We start from the raw sequence: 23,935 nt of genomic DNA, 5'->3' as shown, positions 1-23,935 counted from the left end.
AAAAGCTATAGTGCGAATATCTGAAAATTGATCACACCTGAAGTACTGACGGCCTATCTCATTTCTTGAGACCCTAACATGCCAGAAAAGTACAAATACCCCCCAAATGACCCCTTTTTGGAAAGAAGACATTCCAAGGTATTTAGAAAGATGCATGGTGAGTTTTTTGAAGTTGTCATTTTTTCCCACAATTCTTTGCAAAATCAAGGTTTTTTTTTTACTTTTTTTTTTTTCCACAAAATTGCCATATTAGCAGGGTATTTCTCACAGACCGCATATGCATACCACAAATTACACCCCAAAACACATTCTGCTATTACTCCCGAGTATGGTGATACCACATGTGTGAGACTTTTACACAGCGTGGCCACATACAGAGGCCCAACATACAGGGGAGCACCTTCAGGCGTTCTGGAGCCGTCATTTGACGGCGCGATCACATGGTAAACGGCCGCGATCAGCGGCCATTTACCGGGATCCGTGATGCGCCGGGTCCCCTGGACCCGGCGGTCACGGATGTGTTCGGGTGCGCGCCCCAGGGGGCGCGCGAGAGGGGAATTCTGGGAGGACGTCATAGTACGTCCTCCCAGAGTTATCCAACCGCCCTGCAGCCGTCATTCGGCTATGGGCCGGTTGGTAACTGGTTAAAATGGTTGTAAACCCTGGTAAAAAATATAAAAAAAATAAAACCCTGCAAGACAAAGGCATAATGAGCTAGTATGCATAGCATACTATCCCATTATGAATTACTTAACCGAGAACGAAGCCCCCAAAGGAGATATCCGGGGTAGCTACAGGTAAGCTTTATTATAGGCTTACCTGTAGCATAAAGTTGTTGTGAAGAGTTTACAACCACTTTAAATGGGTACAGTACAATAATAAGGCCTTGTTCACATTATCATGTAGCGATATTTACAACTCTAGAAGGGCTCTCTCCCCTCAATCTTTTATTTGCCAGTTAACACTAAGCCATACCAGAGGTCTTTGGCCAGCTCTTTAAGACCGTTTCCTTTGGACCCCCTTTGACCACCACACATTAGACTCAAGGTCCTTACATGTACCCCTGGATGTCCATTTCACTTTTATCCCTTTTGCACCCCCTTCCTCATGAATTAATGGGGCTACTCCCTCCATAGGTGCATATTCAGCTCACAATTTATTCCTGCAATCTCCACTCTTTTGTTTACATCCTGCACCGGAAAGGTCTTCTGTGCACTGTCCAGACCTGTGCAGAAGTTTTCCATAGGTTTCCATTGCTTATACTTTGAGAAATTCTAGTCAAAATTTAGAACCTATTTACTGAATGTGAGTCTTCATTAGGAAGCTTTTCCCTCAGTCCCAGAGTGATTACTGGTACCAGAAGTGAGATGAATATCATCAGTGGAGACACAGCCAGCTATTTTTTTTTCTTTTTTGTAGCGTGGGGACAGGTTAGAAGTTAAGGTTGGGAAATGAGGGGAATTTCCCCAAAAAGGTCACAGACAGAGATACAAATTTCAGGGGGTAGAAGTCATAGGGCACTGAATCTATTTTTAAGCATCTGTAAAAATCAGAAGAGAGAGTTATTCTCCTACGACAGCTCTCCACAGAGTATTGGTTGGGGGTCAGCATGTAGATTGTGTTTGGTGATTGGTACACCAACACAGGTTGAACTGGATGGACTATTGTCTTTATTCAATCTTACCTACTATGCAACTATGTAAGTAAAGTGCCAGGTGCATATATTAAGTCTAGAAATTTACTTTGTTACAAGTAAACTCAATAAAAAGCTAACACGTATTCAGAGTCTAGAGGGTCCCCCTTCGTCAGGGTCATACAGAAGGATCTAATCCCAACTGTGTTAAAGTTAGGCCATTGGTAAGTCTGAGGGCTGTAAGATTAACCTTCTATTAAAGTCTTGACATAGAATATTTGCTAGTAAGAAGTAGACATGTGCGATTCATTTCGTTCCGAATTGAAATTCGGATGAATTTTCGCTATTCAGAAATTTGGATGTAACCAAATTTCCAAATTAGAATAGTACCGAATTTAAACAAATCCAAAATAACGAAATTTGAATTCCGAGAAAATTCAAATTCAAATAGTTTTCTAATAGTTTTTGAATACTTTTCGAATTTGAATAGTTTTCAAATTTGAAAACTGTCCTAATTCAAAGTTTTCCAATTTCCAAGGAAAATAAAATAGAATAGAAAATAAAGGAATAGAAAAAAAATTCTATTCTATTCCTCTATTTTCTATTCTATTTTATTCTTTTTGAAAATTGAAAAACGATTCAAATTCAAAAACGATTCAAATTGGAAAATTATTCGAATTCGAAAACTATTCGAATTCAAAAACGTTTCGAATTTGAAAGCTATTCAAAATTGATTTGAAAACTTTTCAAAATTGAAAACTATTCTAAATTGATTAGAAAACTTTTCAAATAAATTTGAAAACGAATAAAGCAAATTTAACTAAACTAATTTATGTAAATAACGAATCGAAATGAAACAAAACACTTTTTTTGTTCTGCACATGTCTAGTGAGAAGTCTGTAACCCTGCCACATTGTTTTCGAATAGTTTTCAAATACTTTTCGAACTGAAACAGTTTTCTAATTCAAATTCGAAAATGTTTCGAATTTGAATAATTTGCAAATTCGAAAACTTTACGAATAGTTTTCCAATTTCCAAAGAGAATTAAATAGAATATAAAATAAAGGAATAGAATAGAAAAAAAAAATTCTATTCTATTCCTTTATTTTCTATTCTATTTTATTCTTTTTGGAAATTGGAAAACAATTCGAATTGGAAAACTAATCGAATTGGAAAATGATTCAAATTCGAAAAACTATTCGAAGTTGAAAACTTTTCGAATTCGAAAACGTTTTCGAAATGGAAAACTATTCGAAATTGTTTCAAAAACGTTTTGAATCTATTAGAAAACGAATAAAGGAAACGAATCCCGAAAATGAGTTAAACGAATAAAGCAAATTTAACTAAACTAATTTATGTAAATAACGAATCAAAATGAAACAAAACAATTTTTTTTGTTCTGCACATGTCTAGTGAGAAGTCTGTAACCCTGCCACATGGTCACCAGCTGTCTTCTTTTTAATATACTGCAGACATTAGGGAACAAACATACATAATTCACATGTGTGATCCATAATCTGCCTCTCTGTCCTATTTACCAAGTGTCAATATGAGCAAACTCAGTTGTGATCAGGCGTATGCGAATGGTTGGAGGTAACTCTGTAAAAGGCACTAAACATAAGAATACACATGCTCTCATTCACAATAACATTTGGATTTATTCTTATCTGTAGTGTTTTTCACTAAATAGTGGTCTTTACAATGTCCTGTGATACATAGAATATTTTGAAGATTCCTTTATATCCCTTTTTCTGATATGTAACTTTCAATATGAGGTCACAACATTTTTTTTTTAAATTGCTCTCTGCAAACCACGGCCACATCTGCACTATAAAACCAAAATCCTTCAGGGAAATCCTTCAACAGGAGATGATTTTATTTGAGCCTCATATGAATAATTTATTTTATGCCACATTAGGACAGATTGCTTTAGCCTTACATTGGATGGAGCTTGAACGTTACAAATTCAGTTATAAAGATTTTACACTTATTCAACTAAATCATTGAAAGAATAAATTCATTCATATACAGTAATCTATAAGGGTATTGCAAAGGTGGATAAAGTTTAATATATAAATAAAATATTGTTTTTTCAATTTGCTACAACTTAGTATCAAGTTCATTCGTTGTACACACTTCTGTAGTATGAAACTCAATGTATAACATGATCTGAAATATATTACCAAGAATATTCAAATTTTACAAAGTCAATATGCAGAAGTATCTAAAATTATGTATGTCTTGAAGGTCTTTGCAAAGCCCACGTTTTGAAAATTAGACCCTCACTGATATTTGTCTAAACAAACCTTTAAAAAAAAAAAAAAAAAAAAAGATAAATAGCTACACTGGCAAATAAAATTAAGAATTAATTCTTTACACAAGGTATTCATTTGCAGATTACTAATTACATTTAGATGTACCAATGTGCAATATATCTATTGCTGCTTCAGGTTGTTTTTTGAAGAATCACAACTTGTACCCTAAAGATAAATCTCATATTTCCTCCTGTAATGATACAGTGCTATGATTCTCCTGTTATTGTTACCCCTGAGCCATGTCCTTTACTGATGATGAGCTGAAATCTTATAATAATAATTTCAAGGTAATTGTTAAGTTAGATAGTTAATACAAAATCCCTTTATTAACTACCTTGTACATATTGTATCCAGATACTTACATATTATATATATATATATATATATATATATATATATATATATATATATATATATATATATATATATATAATATATACTATACTGTATATATATATATATTATATATATACCACCTGGACAGAAAGGGAACAACTATTTAACCACTTCAGCCCCGGAAAAATTGGCTGCTCAATAACCAGGCCATTTTTTGTGATACGGCACTGCATCGATTTAACTGACAATTGCGCAGACGTGCAACGTTGTACCCAAACAAAATTTTTTTTACTAGTAGCGGGCGTTCTGCGATTTTTATTGAGACTGAGACATTATGGCGGACACATCAGCCACTTTTGACACATTTTTGGGATGATTGACAACTATACAGCAATCAGTGCTATAAAAATGCACTGATTACTGTATAAATGTCACTGGCAGGGAAGGGGTTAACACTAGGAGGCGATCAAGGGGTTAAATGTGTTCCCTATGTGTGTGTTCCAACTGTGGGGGATGGGACTGACTATAGGAGATGAGAGATCGTGGTTCCCAGCTTGTAGGGACTCACGATCTGTCTCTCCTCGCCTCACAGAACTGGGATGTGTGTGTTTACACACACATGTCCCTGTTCTTCCTCTTGTACCCACGATCGCTTGTGGCCAGCGGTCATGGCGACCGCCGGTCAGGAGCATCAGCACCCCTGCTGTGTAGCGGGCGCGCACCTGCTATCCCGCTTAATGGGACCAATGTATAGCTACGACGGTTCATAGGATCGTGCCGACCTGCCACAGTATAATGACTGTGGCTGGTTGGCAAGTGGTTAAAGCCATCCATATACTGAATTTTGATTGGTGTGTGGCCATCCACCCTCAACGATAGGGATATATTGGAAAATTTTCCTCGATCCTCCTGGGGTGCTGCTGTCAGAATACATTCCCCCGATGTTGGAAATTCCTCCATCCACCTCATTTGTGTGGATTGAAGAATCTGTTAGTTTTCTTTTCGAGGATTCTCCTCACTTTTGGAGACATTTACTTTCATTTCCTGTTGTGTCTACAGGACAGGAAATGACATGAAATTTCCTCAATGGTACACTCCCCATTCTATATAAAAAATGGTTTCAGATATACATTGAGCTTAATTAAAAATACCTGATAATGGCTCAAGTGTCATTACTTCTATCAAGCACTGAAAATGTTCATCACAGTTTTAGTGTAGTATTTTCAGACATTATTTTACTTTCATAGTACAGTTCCTCTCTATGCTGTGAATACTCTGCGTGGTGCATGCATGTTGACATAAAAGAGCAATATTAGTAGCTGGGCGATTACCAATACAGCATATGAATAAGTAACTACCAAAGAGCACTTTTTTAAACTTTTATATGCCAAGTTATTATTTTTCCTCCACATGCTACATTAAAACAATCACAAGTTGTTCTCCCAAAAGGTCAAGAAAGTAAAAAGAACCCACAAAAGTACACTACTAAAAGTATAGAAACTATTTTTTTTATATTAACGTACCACTGCACATAGAGTCTAATTGTGTCCTGTACCCTGGAGAAACATTTACAACCGTATGCTGTAGGAATCTTTTAGGCTCTTGAGTGTGTGCAAAATCATACAGCCCTATGTGTGGTATTTAAATACCAAACAAAATCCTGAATAATTTACTTTTCTTTCCAGAAACCATCAGTCCACATTTATATTCATGAGCTGAATTCATATATTTGAGACATAGACAAAAATAGTGATGAAAAACTTATAAGCTAGGACTTGACAGTAAAGATGACTGAAAGGTTAAACCTTTTATTTTATTTTTATTTTGAATAGAGTAAGGTGGGTTATAACTCCCGTCAGTTTTTTTCTTTTACCTTCTCTGTCCCATTGAGAAAATTTCCATTTCCTTCTTATCTCAGAGCCAAAACAGGAACTGAGAGGAAATCCCTAAAATGTGAAGGAATCCATGGTTGTCCCCAGGGTTACCAGAACTGGTGGCTTCAATGTAAAATTTCCCCTCTCTTATTGTTCTGGTGACAACCCAACGCTTGGGATTTTCTTTTACTTTCATTCATGGTCATAACAGTAAAGAGGACAAATAGACATAGCTAATTTCCCTAATGGATGCACAGACAGAAATAAAAACCTGAGAGGTGATCTAATCCTTCTTCACAAAAAAAACCTTTTAGATATACTTTAAATCAGGGCTAGGCAACCTCGGCACTCCAGCTGTGGTAAAACTACAAATCCCATCATGCCTCTGCCTCTAGGAGTCATGCCTGTGATTGTCAGGGTCTTGCAATGTCTCACTGGACTTGTTGTTTCACCACAGCTGGAGGTTTAAATCATGGCAATGCGAATACATGAAGCCGATATTTGTGGCTTTACATTAACATTAGGCTTGTCAGTCAGCTACAAGAATAGTTAAAAACCAAAGGGACTCTCAAGACAAATTGTGTTATTTTTTCCCTAAAGCCTTTTTACTTTGTTTTATCTGCATTTATTCACATATCACTGCAACGTGGCAATGTGTGACTCCTATGTTCCAATCTACTTTATGTTCCCCTGTTAGCCATAACAGAAAGTACAACTTTGCAGTAGTATCCAATACACAAACCTTTGTCCAATGTCAAAATTTCAAACACATTTAGTTTTTTTCGTTCAAACAAGCAAAAAACCTGGCATTGTTACCCTAAAGCCACAAAATGTCCTATACGATTACAGTGTCAGGCAAAGTGCTGCAAATCAAGAGTGTGAACCAATATTAGACATGGTTTTCCACATGATGCAGCACCTAGGGAGCATGGTTTTCTTCAGTAGAAACTCCTACAATGAAACGTGAATTTAGCTGCATGGGGCTACCAGATTATAGGCCACACTGATGGCAGTCAATGTTATAGACTCTGGAAAAGTGAAGCTCTGTACATAGAGGAAGTTGAGACATACTCATGAATACAATCAGAGGGCAAGGCAGGAAAATTTAGAATAGCTTTAGAAAAACACAAAAGACAAAGGACATAACTTATCAGTAGTCACCTACACTCCAAAGACATGCTGGTAGGTTAATTGGCTTCTGTTCAAAAATTGGCCCTAGTATATGAATGCAAGTTGGGGACTTTGGATTGTGGGCTCCTTGAGGGTAGGGACCAATTTGGGTGTACGATGTATGTGTGGAGTGCTGCGTGAATTGGCAGTGCTATATGGGTACCTTAAATAAATATGGATGATTGTAGATACACACCCACACTCCCTTAGGTTGAACTGGATGGACTGGTGTCTTTATTCAACCTTACTAACTATGTAACTATGTATCAATCATTTGCCTGTTCTCCATTTAAGGATTGTTTTCCATTCATAAAAACTGTAGTATCACTTCTATGAATGGAGCAGCTAGGTGGAAAGTGTGCGAGCACAGTCAGTGTGTCTTTATGAAAGCTTGTGACAGCCCCCTAGTTGTATTAACCCCTGCAGCACCAGAAGATTACGGGGGTGGGGATGAGTCTTGCCAGAGGAAAATTTTCACTAACAGGAGAGGAATCAGCACAAGGGACACATCCAACTGACTGTAAGTTCTGTCCTTTGTGCTTATTTTTCTGTTTGTGATTTTGGCTGCACTTAGGCTTTAACATTCAATTTTGTAGTGAATGGACTTTCCTGAAAGAAAACCAATTACACTTTTAGAAATGTGTTAGCTCAAGAAAAAATCTCCATACTGCTCCTTTTTTCTCATCGCTGTGGTCGAAAGCAAATGTCAATTTGACCCCATTAACCATTAAACAAATCAAACAAACATTCTTAAAATTAATTTTCAAATTCTACTTGCGTAGGGCCAGATTGTGACTGGAACAAACAAGGGACAGAACTAATTCATCAACTGCAGCACCAAATAACTGAATAATAACCAAAGCCTTATTGATCAGACACGTTTGAACATTTTGGTGCCAATAATGGTCACAGCAGCATACAAACCCTTGTATCAGTGGCGGCTGGTGGTTTGGGGGGTCGGAAAACAGCTACACCAGCCGGCAGCACCCCCCCACTCTTTCGGTTGGTGAACCCTCCCACAAGTGGGTGGTTGGTAGGTCATCCAGCTCAGAACTTACCCCATCTAGGTCGCGGGTGGGCAGTGCTCCTATGGGCTCCTCCTCTGCATCCTGGCAGCTACCGTTGTGTGTCTCCTCCCTTCTCCTCCTAGGCGTCCAATAGGATCGCCCTTCCTTTCAGCCAATCGAGTGACGGGTCTCAGGACCCGCTTCCTGATTGGCCGGGAGGAGAATCAATGTGACAATAGCGCATATTCATTCTCTATCATCACACAACTGGGTGGGCTTGGGGCGCAGTACTCTGCGCCCCGAGCCCACCCTTTTTGAAGTTTATTAGAGCCTCTGGCTCTAATCACATGCTTCAAAATAAAAAAACCCCATTGGAATCCATGCATCTGGCACCCTGCATGTAGATTAGGAGAAAGGAAAATGACCCCTCAAAAAGTGGTGGGACTTTGAAGGCAACGGAGTAAGAATAAAAAACAATTTTATTAACACAGATATACAAAAATATACATATCGAAAAAGATTTTTTCAAATACAGTCATGTGGATCAGTTTAACAGTAAAAACAAGATTATGCTGGTGTCACTGTCCGACTCGGCGGCGGTGGTTGGAGATGATTGAAAGCCACCAACGATATTGTAACACTAGAGACACAGATTTTTCTGTATGAGGTTGTTACTTCCTATAATATTTGCAGTCGACTCTGTGCTTAAAGCACATCCGCTCCTTTCACTCGCTTATTGGGGATACCTATCTACGCCTAATCACCATATCCCTCATACACCAATATTGGGATATTTAACTTTTTCTTCCCCCCCTCTGATCTTTCGCTCGCTGGGACTTCCTGGGGTAGCGTTGTCCCCCTCTGGGGTGGTACACTGGGACCAGTGTGGAGAAAGTGGGGCCAAAGATACGCCTGTTTCCTAATTTTGGTTTCTTGGCGTCCTGTGTGTATTTGCCCCCGAGAATTGCTCCGACGGTCGGCCTCTCGTCCTGGTCATGCTTGGTGTAAAGTCTGCTTACCATTTGCCCCTGATGAAGGGACTCCTGTAGTCCCGAAACGCGTAGGCTCAGGTAGAAGACTACATGAACACACATTTGGTTCGCTCACCAGCATAATCTTGTTTTTACTGTTAAACTGATCCACATGACTGTATTTGAAAAAATCTTTTTCGATATGTATATTTTTGTATATCTGTGTTAATAAAATTGTTTTTTATTCTTACTCCGTTGCCTTCAAAGTCCCACCACTTTTTGAGGGGTCATTTTCCTTTCTCCGTATGTTAGGGATGGTGGCAACTTTTGTGACATTATTGGATGGTACCTTCCCCCTTTTTTGATTCTGCATGTAGATTAGGGGGCCAGACGCATGAATAGGGGGGCCGGCGCCCATGCGCCCACTGCCTTGTATAATGCTCTTTTTGTTCCAGAAAATGGCATATTTGGCCAGGAAGTGGATGCCAACTAAAGGAATGCTGGCACAGGTAGGTTGTAGCCAATAATTTCTTTCCCAACAACCCTTGTTGAATGTCCTACCGAATCACAATGTAGACACAGCTTAGCCACATGAAATCACAGATAACCTGTGTGCAAAAGAATGACTGAAAATGTTTGTAAAATGAATATCCTTCTTAGTTCTTGGTTCCCTTAAAGATGCAAGTATTATTTTTGTAGCCTGGGGTGACCTATGACAGATTGTACTCTAAATGAAATTCTCAGTAGAAAAAATGTACAATAAAAAAAAATAACTGCAGGGAGATGATTTCTGTGCTTTCTTTGTTATGAATCTTTCTGTTATGAAGCCAAAAGTGTTTGAGGAGCTGACCCGTGACATTCACTTCTTAAAAACGCTAGGCTAGTAGACCTGTAATTGTGACCTGTATCTTCTCAGTGTGTTTAGCGACAAAAGGCTTCATTGCAGAGAACATTAGTTCCTGTAAGGCTGAAACATCAGGGAGGGGCAATGTTTGTGCTCATCACTGGAGAGAGATCGGCAATATTTGTTCTATCAACATCATATAGTATTAATGGGAGAGCAGCGGTGGAATGCATGGGTCAGTGTCTAATAAGCTCACTAAAGTTGGAGCTTTTTGTCAGGGCAGACAAGCTCTATTTCATACCATTGATTTATATGGCTGGTGTCAGTGGCGTCATTGTAACTGATAATTTCCTCACTTTTAAACTGCAATGTTCTGAACATGGTGCTTTATTTTAATGAGCACTTTGATATTCATTTCACTTTCACTTAGAGTGATTGGTTTCCACCTGGTTAAAAGAGAAATGTTCTGAGGTTTATTACCATGTTTACTCATGCAAATATATTCTCATCCCCTTTTGGTGCATTCTCCTGGGAGCAATTACACAAATAAAATATTAATGTACAAGTACAGATACCTGGCTGTGCAGTCCTTTCCTGTGTTTAAGCAATACAAATGTCTTAGATCCTACTCACTTGTCAACAATTAGAGCAGCTTCGCCATCTTATTAAAAAGCGTGGCAAGGTTAAGTGTGTTGGACGTGATTGTACAGGACGTGATTGTACTTTTATACTTGATGGAGTGGTATGATTTTTATATGGTGGAAGTAATTTATAGAAAAACTCCTAGCTAGTAGCGAAAACATTCAGCATGCCAATAATATTATTCTACGTCCGAAGTCTATTTATTTTATTTTAACTTTCATATAGTGTTCTTGTGTTCTCCAACAGCTGAGTACGTGAAGGGAAATCTCAAAATCCCTCCTTTACTCTATTCAAAATGTAAAAAAAAGTTTTGCATTTGGTTCTACTATATGGATTGGTAGACTTCAATGTATTACATTTTTGCTTTTGGTTTTTAGTAAGCATTGCAAAACAAGTACGGGAATCCCCCCAAATAACCATACATAATCATCTAGATGCAGCATCAATCCAATGGTGCAGCTGACAGCTGCCAACTCCACACCAGGAACTGAGCAGTCAAAGACTGATGATCACTTAGTTCTCAGATCCTCTCTGAGCACAGGGTAGTGACTTTCAGCCACTGCTCTGTGTTCTGCCTCTCCAACATTTACTGAAGTGCCAGGCTGTGGAGGAGGTGGGAGCTGCTGATTCAGGCCTCAACTGCGCACTGAGAGGGTGAGCCAGCTGCCAATTAGACATCTGGGCAGATCCCAACAGATAATATTGGGTCGGGGGAACTAAAAAAGCTTTGGCCATACTCCTCCTTTAATGTTGTGGTTACATTTTCTATGTGCCTTTCTCTGTGCCTCTGGAGGGCAGCTTCTTACCTGTAATTCTGTTATTTACAAATTGGTTCTAAAGCCAATGCATTTTTTTACATTAATGCATTCCCAGCATTAATGTAAACAAATGTCTCAGTAGCAGTTTTGCCCCCTCACCCCCCCAAATACTTGAGTCCACAATCCAGTGCTGTGCCCATATCTAGTGACTTTCTCCTCTCTCCCTGCATTCACAGGACAGAGCCATTGACCCCTGCTACTGTCAATCCAGTCCTGTGAGCAGAGAGCTGGGGGCGCGGGCTGAGCTGAGCAACGCTGTGTGTGTCTTTGGACACCCACAGCCCAGCTTGGGAGCAAGCTTGCATGTGTGCTTCCATAGCAAGCAGCTGGATATGGGGGCAGACATAGAAGAGGAACACCCTAGAGCACCAGTGGGTGACCCCAGAAGAGGCGGTCTGGGGCCGCTCTGTGCAATTCCTTTGAATTTTAGCAAAACAATATTTACATTTACATCCGCTTTGAACCTCCTGCTTACATTTTAATGGAGCCAATATAAATTCAATGGAACAATGCCCAGGTGAAGCACTTTCTTGCTCTCTCCTAATACTTTAGGGTCTTTTGGCATCATGATCTGAGATTGACAATAGAAATTAAAAGATTAGTAGTTGAGCTCTATTATGCAATACCAAAAAATCTAAATAAACAGCCAAAAATGCTGCTGCTGTCCCTATCTAATGATCTGAGATTGTTGCCATTCGAACTATAATGCAGACCTACAATATCTAGTAATTTCTTCTCGTCTTATATTTGCCCGTGCCTGTGTTAAGACTCTGCCTGAATATTTCTAAACATAATCTGTGCAAAGTACAAAAAAGTTACTCTATTTCGGTCATTTGAGCTCGCCGCCAGACCACAGTTTGTGAAAAGTTGGAGTAAGACTCACCAGACATGAAGTGGTAAGCATATTGTCACCAACTTTATAACACATACTTCATGGCTTTTGTGTGTTTGGCCTTTTGGGAAAAATTTTAGTGCATGTGTTTAAGATGTCTCAGCCTAGTTGCTAAGACCCCTTTCACACTGGAGGTGTTTTTCTGGCGCTTTAGCGCTAAAAATAGCATCTGTAAAGCCCCTGAAAAAAGCCTCAGCTGCAATCCCAGTGTGAAAGCACACTGCTTTCACACTGGGGCGCTGCCCTAGAAGGGCGTCACAAAAAGTCCTGCAAGCAGCTTCTTTGCAGCGCAGTGAATACACCGCTCCTAAAGTGCCCCTGCCCATAAAAATCAATGGGAAGTGCTGCCATACCTCCGGCAAAGCGCTGCTGCAGTGGTGTTTTGGGGGCGGATTTAACCCTTTTTCAGCCGCTAGCGGGGGTTAAAACCGCCCCGCTAGTGGCCGAATAGTGCCGCTAAAACGACGGTAAAGTGGCATGAAAAATAGCGCCACTTTACCGCTGACGTCCGGGCAGTGTGAAAAGCACTCTAAATGAATAGTGTTTACAAAATTAAGAGGCTATGTTGTAGTATTAGGCAACTATAACCAAATTCTCCATGCCTTCTTTTGCATGTTTCTGGAAGCAGGTAAAGAGTTACCTTGATATGGTCTGGGAACAAGTACAGAAAGCTAATATAAAGAATCATTATTTTACTTTGTGCAAAGATTAAAGTAGAACCAGACATAAAAACCCCTCACTCGTAGTTTTTGTATGTTTTGGTCTTTTGGGGAGTATTTAAAGGATGTTTTAAAGATTCCTACCATCTTGTCTGATGAATGAATAGTAAAGGCTACTGTAAGAGTTTGTGTCTCAGTGCAGTTTATTATAACAAATGTCTGCTTTAACTTTTCTTTTAACAATGGGCAATCATTTTTGGAGTGTAGGAACTTAATATCAACAGTAAAAGATTAAACACCACAACTGCATTAAGCAAAGGAGCATATTAACACCCATTAAGGTTTATTTATGTTAAAAAGTGTTAAAAGCAGCATGTTTGCATAAAGATTGCCTAGTGACTAAATGACAATTAGAAGTAATATTCTACTGCAACAGGACTTTACTTACAAAGAGATGCTTTCATTTGATTCATTCTTGTTGGCACACTGATTTTAGAAGCTATCAGTAAAAGTCATACTGATTAACTTCACACATATGCTCAGCTAGTTTCCATCAACGACAGGGCTGGATTAACATAGGGGCTATTGGAGCTGCAGCTCCAGGCCCCTTACCTTAAGAGCCCTTTCACACCGAGCCGCCTATAGCGTCGGCGGTAAAACGCCGCTATTTTTAGCGGTGTTATACCTTTGGATTAGCGGCGTATTTCGGCGTAAAAGCGCCCCGCTAGCGACCAAGAAAGGGTTAAAACTGCCCGCAATGCGCCGCAATAGCAGCATTTTGCCGGCAGTATCCCAGCGCTGCCCCATTGATTTCAATGGGGAGCAGCGGTGGAGGAGCAGTAAACACACCGCTACTTCACCGCCCCAAATAAGCTGCTGAAAGGACTTTTCCTGATGTCCTGCCAGCGCAGGGCTCCGGTGTGAAAGCCCTCACACTGGGCTTTCACACTGGAGAAAATGCTGCAGCTGTTTGAGGGCGGATTGCAGGCGCTATTTTTAACGCTATAGCGCCTGCAAAATGCCCTCGGTGTGAAAGGGGTCTTAGATAGGCCCGTTTGCCCCCCCAAAAAAAAGCACAAAAAAATAAAAACACGATCGAGCTTCGAGGGTCGTAGAGACCCCACATTTGGGGGGTAGGTAGCCGAAGACCTATCCCACCACTTGGGGCTCCTAGGACCTATGGTTCCGGAGATACAGGGCTCTTTGTGTAGCCTGTCAGAAGCTACATACAGAGCGGCCAGTTTAAATACAAGCTGGCAAACTCTGCAGCAGACTGAGAGGATGAGCTCATAGTGCCTTTCTTCACTTCTTGTCAGAGGCACTGAGCTCAATGGACAGCTTGGAGCCTTGGACCAATGGTAAAGTACCATTGGCCCCAGCTGTCCAATAAAAATGCTGCAGTGGAGGCTGTTCTCTCACTGCAGTGTCATAGAACGGGGCATGCGTCCAAAAGACAAATGCTCCCTTCCAGTCCAGCCCTCTTAATTAGAAGGAAAAAAATGTGTTTATCGGTATAAGGTTTACCCACAATCCCATGTTTTTCTCATACAGTTAAGAGAGAGAATGAGAATCTTCTGCTGCTGAAAAGGTACTGTTTTAATCCAGCTAAATGATATATTATTATGCTATATGTTTTAATAATATAATAAATATAATACATAATTTAATTTTTATCTATTTACTGTGAAATTACTGGTTTGAGGTTATAACTTCAAACTTCAGTATTTTGTCCGTTAAGTCACCTGCTTAAGTACAGTTTTTGAAAATATAGTAAAATTACCTTAAAAAGAATATATAATAATTATTTATATGTTACTTACTTATGGTAATTAATCCCTTACCACCCAGGCCACTCTGACACTTCTCTCCTACATGAAAAAGTCATCATTTCTAGAAAATTACTCAGAACCCTCAAACTTTATATATATTGTTTTAGCAGACACCCTAGGGAATAAAATGGTGGTTGCAGCAATTTTTCAAACATTTTTTTTGGAAAGAAACAGTTTCATGAATAAACAAACCAAAAAAACCCCCACTAAAGTTAGCCTGATTTTTTTGTATACTATGAAAGATGATGTTACATTGAGTAAATAGATACCTAACATGTCACGCTTTAAAATTGCGCCCACTTGTGGAATGGCGCCAAACTTCAGTACTTAAAAATCTCCATAGGTGGCGCTTTACATTTTTTTACAGGTTTAGATTTATAGAGGAGGTCTAGTGATAGAATTATTGCTCTCACTCTAAAGATCACAGCATATGCAACCTGTGTGTAACTACCATCCAGCAATGTAAAAGAAAAACAAGGAGGCAGCAGTAGCATCTCATGAACACCTGTCCGCTGCTGCAATACCACTTTTTGAAAAGCAATCCACCACAGGTCACTTTTCAGAGGGCAGTAAGCATTACCGCAAATGTGAAAGAAACTTCACACCCCCCTGCTGACAGACCTCTCTCTCCAGCCTGTCCCCACACACCCACTCACCTGCTGACCTATGGATGGGGGAACCACCCCCGCAGTGTTATTGTGTTCTGCCAGTGGGGAGCCTTCCCTACCCACAGAATACTATGATCAGTGTTGCTAACCATGGCTGACAGCACTGATAGTTTTAGGAAAAACCTGACAGGCTGGTTGTACTCAAGTCGATTAATAGATTGACTTGTGTACAACCAGCTAGCCCATACATAGATCGACTATGGCTGGTCTCTGCTTAATTGGCTTATTTTCAATCCATGTATGGCCCGCTTAACCACTACACAGTCCCTATACATCCTTCCACAAACTTTTCCATTTTTCCTTCCCAGATTCCTTCATCCTCCTCACCTGTACATAGTGCCCACTGTCATACCCTCCACACTCCTCTCCTGTACATACTGCCCACTATCATACCCTTCACACTTCTCTCCTATACATAGCGCCCACTTTCATAAACTCCTCTACTGTACATAGTGCTGGCTGTCATACCCTCCACACTCCTCTCCTGTGCATACTGCCCACTCTCATACTGTCCACGCTCCTCTCCTGTACATACCGCCCACTGTCATACCCTCCACACTCCTCTCCTGTACCTACTGCCCCCATCATACCCTCCACACGCCTCTCCTGTATATACTGCCAACTGTCATACCCTCCACACTCCTCTCTTGTACATATTGCCCCATAATAAATTCCACACTCCTCTCCTGTACATACTGCCCCCATTATACCCTCCACACCCCTCTCATTTACATACTGCCCACTGTCATCACCTCTAAATTCATTTCCTGTACATACTGCCCACTGGCATACCCTCCATGCTCCTCTCCTGTACATACCGCTCACTGTCATACCCTCCACACTTCTCTCCTGTACATACTGCCCCCATCATACCCTCCGCACTTCTCTCTTGTACATCCTGCCCCCATCATACCCTCCACACTTCTCTCCTGTACCTACTGCTAACTTTCTTTCTCTCCACACTCCTCTCCTGTACATACTGCCCCCATCATACCCTCCACACTCCTCTCCTGTACATACCGCCCACTGTCATACCCTGCACACTCCTCTCCTGTACATACTGCCCACTGTCATACCCTCCACACTCCTTTCCTGTACATACTGCCCACTGGCATACCCTCCACACTGCTCTGCTGTACATACTGCCCACTTTCATAAACTCTTCTACTGTACATAGTGCCAGTTGTCATACCCTCCACAGTCCTCTCCTGTGCATACTGTCCACTGTCATACCCTGCACACTCCTCTCCTGTACAAAGCTCCCACTGTCACACCCTCCACACTCTTCTCCTGTACCTACTGCCCCCATAATACCTTCCACACTGCTTTCCTGTACATACTGCCCCATCATACCCTTCACACTCCTCTCCTTTACATACTGCCCACCGTCATCACCTCTAAACACCTCTCCTGTACATACTGCCCACTGGCATACCCTCCATACTCATCTTCTGTACATACCACCCACTGTCATACCCTTCACACTCCTCTCCTGTAAATACTGCCCCCATCATACCCTCCACACTCCTGTCATGTACATACTGCCAACTGTCATACCCTCCACATTTCTCTCCTGTACATACTGCCCACTGCCATACCCGCCACACTCCTCTCCTGTACATACTGCCTACTGTCATACCCTGCACACTCATCTCCTGTACATAGTGTCCACTGCCCTACCTTCCACACTCCTCTTCTGTACATAGTGCCCACTGTTATACCCTCCACATTCCTCTCCCTCACCTGAACATACTTCCCACTTTTATACCATCCATACTCCTTCCCTATTCCACTTACCCACAAAAACAGTTCTTTAAAATTATATTGAATAAACTCAATGTTACCAGCTCTAGAATGGACACACTTTTGTTAGTTCAACTAAAGGAAATCGCAGTCCTCATATTTGTTCTGCCCATTATTAGTACTCATTTAATTTTGTGATTACTATTGTGATGTATAGGTGAACATAGTGGATGTCAGCTACTCTAAATATACCACTGCTAAAAAAGGAGGCTCCTGGGATCCTGTGATATTAAAGCGGTAGTAAACTTTACTAACATTACTACTTTTTAGAGGCCCTGAGGTAGGTTATGCCATAATGTACTAGTATGCACAGCATATTAGTAGGCATGAGCCGAACACCACCCCCGGTTCAGTTCGCAGCAGAACATGTGAACAGGCAAAAAATTTGAAAGGGGGTAGGGACGAGCGAGTGCCCCCCCTCCTGAGCCGTACCAGGCTGCATGCCCTCAACATGGGGGTGAGTGCTTTGGGGGAGGGGGCGTCCTGCGGCCCCCCACCCCAAAGCACCTTGTCCCCATGTTGAGGAGGACAAGGGCCTCTTCCCAACAACTCTGGCCGTTGGTTGTCGGGGTCTGTGGGCGGGGGGCTTATTGGAATCCGGGAGCCCCCTTTAATAAGGGGGCCCCCAGATCCCGGCCCCCCACCCTATGTGAGTGAGTATGGGGTACATGGTACCCCTAGCCATTCACCTAGGGAAAAAAGTGTCAATAAAAAAACACACTACACAGGTTTTAAAAGTAATTTATTAGGCAGCTCCGGGGGTCTTCTTCCAACTTCGGGGGTCTTCTTCCGACTTCAGGGGTCTTCTGCCAACTTCGGGGGTCTCTCAGGCCTCTTCTCTCTCTATCCGGTATCGTCTCTGCGCTCTCTGGTTCTTCTCCAGTGCCTTCTTCCTTCTGCTGGGCTCCTCCGCTATCTTCTGCTCTTTTGCCGCTCTTTTGCTATCAGAGGAGCCCGGTCTTTTGAGACGTCTTCTTCCCTCTTCTCTTCCAGAGATGTTGACATGACGCTCTCTCTGGCTGTAATGCTGTCTGTGCGCTCTGCTATGACTTATATAGGCGGTGACCCCGCCCCCCCATGACATCACAGTCCCAGGGCATGCTGGGACTGTGAGGTCATAAGGGGGCGTGGTCATGTCATCCTATGACCACTCCCCCTTATGACCTCACAGTCCCAGCATGCTCCGGGACTGTGATGTCATAGGGGGCGGGGTCACCCGGTGCGAACAGGCAGCGCGAGATATACAGTACCCTGTCGCCTAGAACCAGCGCGATGGGTTCACGCTGGAAACAATCTCGCGGCTGCGTACTGTAGTTTGTACAAAAGTCCGATGCCTTTGTGTACACATGATCGGACTTTGCTCCATCGGACTTTTGTTGCCGGAAAGTTTGTCCGTTCGCACAGCCAACAAAAGTCCAATGGAAACAGAAAAAGTTTGTCCGATGGAGCGTACACACGGTCGGATGTTGCTCCAAAACAGCTAATTTGCATGTTTGTGGTCAAAAAGTCTGATCGTGTGTATGGGCCTTAAGACACCAATAGAATGAATCTGCATTTTTCCAAGATTGCTTTTTTCATGTGCTAAAACTTTTGGGAAAGCAGCTTGACTATGAAAGGGTGTTAGTTGCTCCCTAGATGCTAGAATAACAGGGCCTCCCTTTGCGTCTGCTGTGGTTATTCTTTCTAGAGAGCCACTTTCTTCACCGGGATCTCTTACCACTTGGGGAAGCATGGAGATGGACAGGCAGACACGTACACACAAATGGACACACAGACACGTACACACACACACACGTTGATTTACTAAAACTGAAGAGTGCAAAATCTGGTGCAGCTCTGCATAGAAATCGGCTTCCAGGTCAAAGCCTGATTGAACAAGCTGAAGTTAGAAGCTGATTGGCTACCATGCACAGCTGCACCAGATTTTGCACTCTCCAGTTTTAGTAAAGCAACCCCAATACGTCACTTTTATCTGAACTTTCCCCATTAGGAATGAAGGAATCAGAATGTTTTAGTAAATTAACTCCAATTTGTATTGGCAGTATTGTAAGCAAAAGAAAAGTTTATGTTTTTTTGGGACGGACACAACATTCAACTTCTTGACCAAGAGGAGCTTGTAGAGTGATCATTGGACAGGCTAAGATTTATTTTATCTCAGTTTTTTTCTGCCCATTTCCATTCAATGTTGAAAATGGGATAAAGCTGGTTGGGTCTTGTTTATGCTTAAATTGCTGTGTGTTGACTCTTGCTGCCTGTAGCTGTTCTGTTTCAAATGCTGCTTTGTGCATTGATATATTTCCTTAGACCCAGTTTGTCCAGTCAGTATGGTCACCTACTAACCTGGCACAATCCACAGGCAGCTTAACTCTTCAATAAAACACAGAAGTTGAATCCAAAGCAATTTTTCTTTAGCTAATTGCAGTACAGAGGATGTTTTCCCAGTTTTTTGAAGTGTAAGTAAGACAATGACTTTCCTAGTGCTGTCTGTCAATACCTAACACTGAATGAGGGAAAATGGAAGTAGTGGGGAAGGTCTAGCTAGGCCTGACATAACTAACACTAAACAGAAGAAGAGGACCGAGGAAGATACCAAAATAACATAGTAATCAAGTTGTGGTGGCCTAAAACCACCACTAGATGGCAGCATACTAAAGAAGAATGATAACCCTACAATTACATAAAAGTAGGACAGAACATTAGCAAAACCCCCATTTGGGGCAGTCTACTCCAAGCAAAAAGCAAGCCTAACAAGAAAATTGGCAATAAGCTGTTGTAACCCTAAAAAGAAAGAAAAAAAAAAACAGCTTCTGTTCCTTTAAAGCATAATAAATACCACAGCGCTTCTGCAGTGTCATTTGTCCCATTCTATGTTTTAAAATACCTGGTTGATCCTGCCTTTTCCTGTGTCCCCCTAGGTGTACTGACCATGCTAATCATGGCTGATAATCCATGATACTGTGGTCAGTTTAGGTGCCTCTGCCATCCTGTTGTGTGCTTATAGTCTCTCCCACTCCCTCCCTGCCTGTCATTTCTGTGTGTGAGAGCCGGTCTCCTCCCTGCCCCTCCCCTTTCCTCCTGCCGCTATTCCCTGCGCTGTAAAGTAAGATTTACAAATAACTGTAACTTCATACAATCCCCGCTGTTGTATAAAGATATAAAGTACCTTCTTGCACAGCACTGTTGTGTGGTCACGCGATCTCCCTCTGCTGGCTGGCTGACGTCAGAGGGGAATCTCAGCCCCAGCCGCTGCTCTCCTTAGATCAGGGAAGGAGAGTGGAGGGAGGTCATGTGACTGCACCGTGGAACTGTGCAAAAAGGTATTTAGGATTATAATTGTAGAAAAACTGACACACAGTACTTTATATCTCAATACAACAGAGGGGATGCCAGTTATTTGTAAATCTGAATTTACAACCACTTTTGAAACGCATTTAAGTGTGTCTGCACATTCACAAACCCAACATGCGCTGAAAATGTCATCACTATTTGCTTTTCAGGGGCAAATGGTGCTTATTGTACAAATACCCCTATTAGCTGCTGTTTGCAAATGACATTGCACTGTACAATGAAATTGCAGTTATTTCATAACTTATTATGAACGTTATTTCAAGACCAGCTGTCCATGGTGCTGAAACTGTATATTTACACAGTTTCAGCAGTGGGAACTAGGAAGATTAGTTTTAGTTTTTGATTTTTCATTTTAAATAAAAAATAAAAAAAGTAAAAGCAAAGCTATCACCTCTCAGTGCTATTACAACCCCTGGCAACAAGTATGGAATCACCACTCTTGGAAAATGTTCATTCAATTGTTTAATTGTGTAAAAAAAAAAAAAAATGATGCACATGCCTCAAAACTATTTTAATTTAACATTCCAACATTCCAACCTTCTGGCTTTAAGAAACACTTAAAAAAAAGAAAAAAAAAACTGTTGTCAGTTGAAACTGTTTTTGTAGCTCAAGCAGAGGAAAAATATATGGAATCACTCAATTCTGAGGAAAATATTATGAAATCACCACTTACTTTGCAGTTCTAAAACAAACATCTGCATCAGATTACATCCTGAAAAATGTCATCATCACCAAACATCCTTTCAATTGATGGAATAAGAAAAGTGTCCAAAATCTCAAAATAAACTTTTGCATTTATTGAAGATGTAGCCCAGGTTCACACTGAGCTGCGGGAATAAAGCCGTGTGAGTTCAGCTGAACTCGCACAATTACTTTTCCGCATGTCTGGCCCTATTTCGGTAACGAATTCACAGACATCTGTGCACAGATTTTCTGCACAGATGTCACAGATGCACAGATGTCAATGGAAATCGCACCCTGAAATGGCAAAAAGTAGTACAGAAACTACTTTTTGAAATCGGTGCGGCACCACAAATGCTGCATCGCACCGAATAGGATGGTGCCATTGTTGGCAATTGCCGCCGATTTGACATGCGATTTGACATGTCAAATCGCATGTCAAAATGCACCAATGTGAACCAGGGCCAAATGACTGTCATCTCCCCCGTAAGTTTACCTGACATGCAACCCCATATCATCAATGGTTGTGGAAATTTGCATGTTTTCTTCAGGCAGTCGTCTTCATACATTTAATTGGAACAGGACAGAACAAAAGTTCCAGCATCATCACCCTGCCCAATGCAGATTGGTGATTCATCGCTTTATATCACTTTCATCCATTCATCCACAGTCCATGATTGCTTTTCTTCAGCCCACTGTAACCTTGTTTTTTTTCTGTTTAGGTTTTTTTTTTCTGTTTATGATGGTTTTGGTTAGTACAAATCAAATGGTAAGGTTGTTAAAGGGAAGCATACTGGTAGACCAAGGAAGACATCAAAGCATCAAGTTGGAAAAGCAATATGCCTTAACCTCTTCCTGACCAGCCGCAGCAGTTGTACTGCGGCAGGTTGGCTCCCTGGGTGAACAGACGTAACTGTATATTGGTTTTGACCACTAGGGGGCGCCGCCGGAGACGACAGATCTCCGTGCTGTCAGGGGTGAGGAGAGCGATCTGTTGTTCATACTAAGTACTACTCTAAGTTCTACTCTGCTGCATTTATCACTCATAGGGTAGCCTATTGAAATCAATGGGCTGCTCTATTCGTTTCACTTGAAAAATGGGCCAAAAAAGTGTGGTCCCACTACAATAGATGTGAATAGGGCCTGAAAGTCAAATTGGTGTGTTTACACAAGGACAATGATAGCTTAATGTCTCCTCCCACTCCCTGAAGTAAGGCAGTGCATGATGGGATATGACCTTTGCTGGATGGTCACTAGCCAATTACCAACCAGGCCAATTCTGACATTTTTCTCCTACATGTAAAACTCATAATTTTTTTGCTAGAAAATTACATAGAACCCCCAAACATTATATATGTTTTTTTAGCAGAGACCCTAGAGAATACAACGGCGGTCATTGCAACTTTTTATCTCACACTGTATTTGCGCAGCAATTTTTCAAACGCGTTTTTTTTTGGGAAAAAAAAAACCGTTTCGTGCTGTTTGGAAAAAAAAACAAAACAGTAAAGTTAGCCCAATTTTTTTGCATAATGTGAAAGATGAAGTTACGCCGAGTAAATAGATACCTAACATGTCATGGAATTGGCGCCAAACTTCAGTACTTAAAAATCCCCATAGGCGACATTTTAAAATTTTTTACTGGTTACATATTTTGACTTACAGAGGAGGTCTAGGGCTAGAATTATTCCTCTCACTCTAACGTTCGCGGCGACACCTCACATTTGTGGTTTGAACACCGTTTTCATATGTGGGCGGAACTTACATATGCGTTCACTTCTGCGTGCGAGCACCCGGGGACAGGGGCACTTTAATTTTTTTTTTTATTTTTACTTTAAATTTTTTAGTTTTGACGCTTTAAAAAAAAAAAAAAAATTGATCACTTTTATTCCTATTACAAGGAATATAAACATCCCTTGTAATAGGAATATGGCATGATCAGTCCTCTTTACAGTGAGATATGGGGTCAATAAGACTGCACATCTCACCTCTAGGCTGGGAAGCCTGAAATAAAAAAAATTAAAAAATACGATCTCGGCTTGACGTCCTTTTTTTCCCACAAATAGAGCTTTCTTTTGGTGGTATTTGATCACCTCTGCGGTTTTATCTTTTGCGCTATAAACAAAAAAAGAGCGACAATTTTGAAAAAAAAGCTATATTTTTTACTATAATAAATATCCCCAAAAAATATATAAAAAAACATTTTTTTTCCTCAGCTTAGGCCGATACATATTCTTCTACATATTTTTGGTAAAAAAAAATCGCAATAAGCGTTTATTAATTGGTTTGCGCAAAATGTATAGCATCTACAAAATAGGGGATAGTTTTATGGCATTTTTATTAATAATTTTTTTTTACTAGTAATGGTGGCGATCAGCAATTTTTATCTTGACTGAGACATTATGGCAGACAGATCAGACACTTTTGGTGCTATTTTGGACCAATCAC

Source organism: Aquarana catesbeiana, linkage group LG08 (genome assembly GCF_042186555.1).
Source record: "Aquarana catesbeiana isolate 2022-GZ linkage group LG08, ASM4218655v1, whole genome shotgun sequence".
In the NCBI taxonomy this organism is placed as follows: domain Eukaryota; kingdom Metazoa; phylum Chordata; class Amphibia; order Anura; family Ranidae; genus Aquarana; species Aquarana catesbeiana.
Note: the sequence above shows the minus strand (reverse complement) of the source record.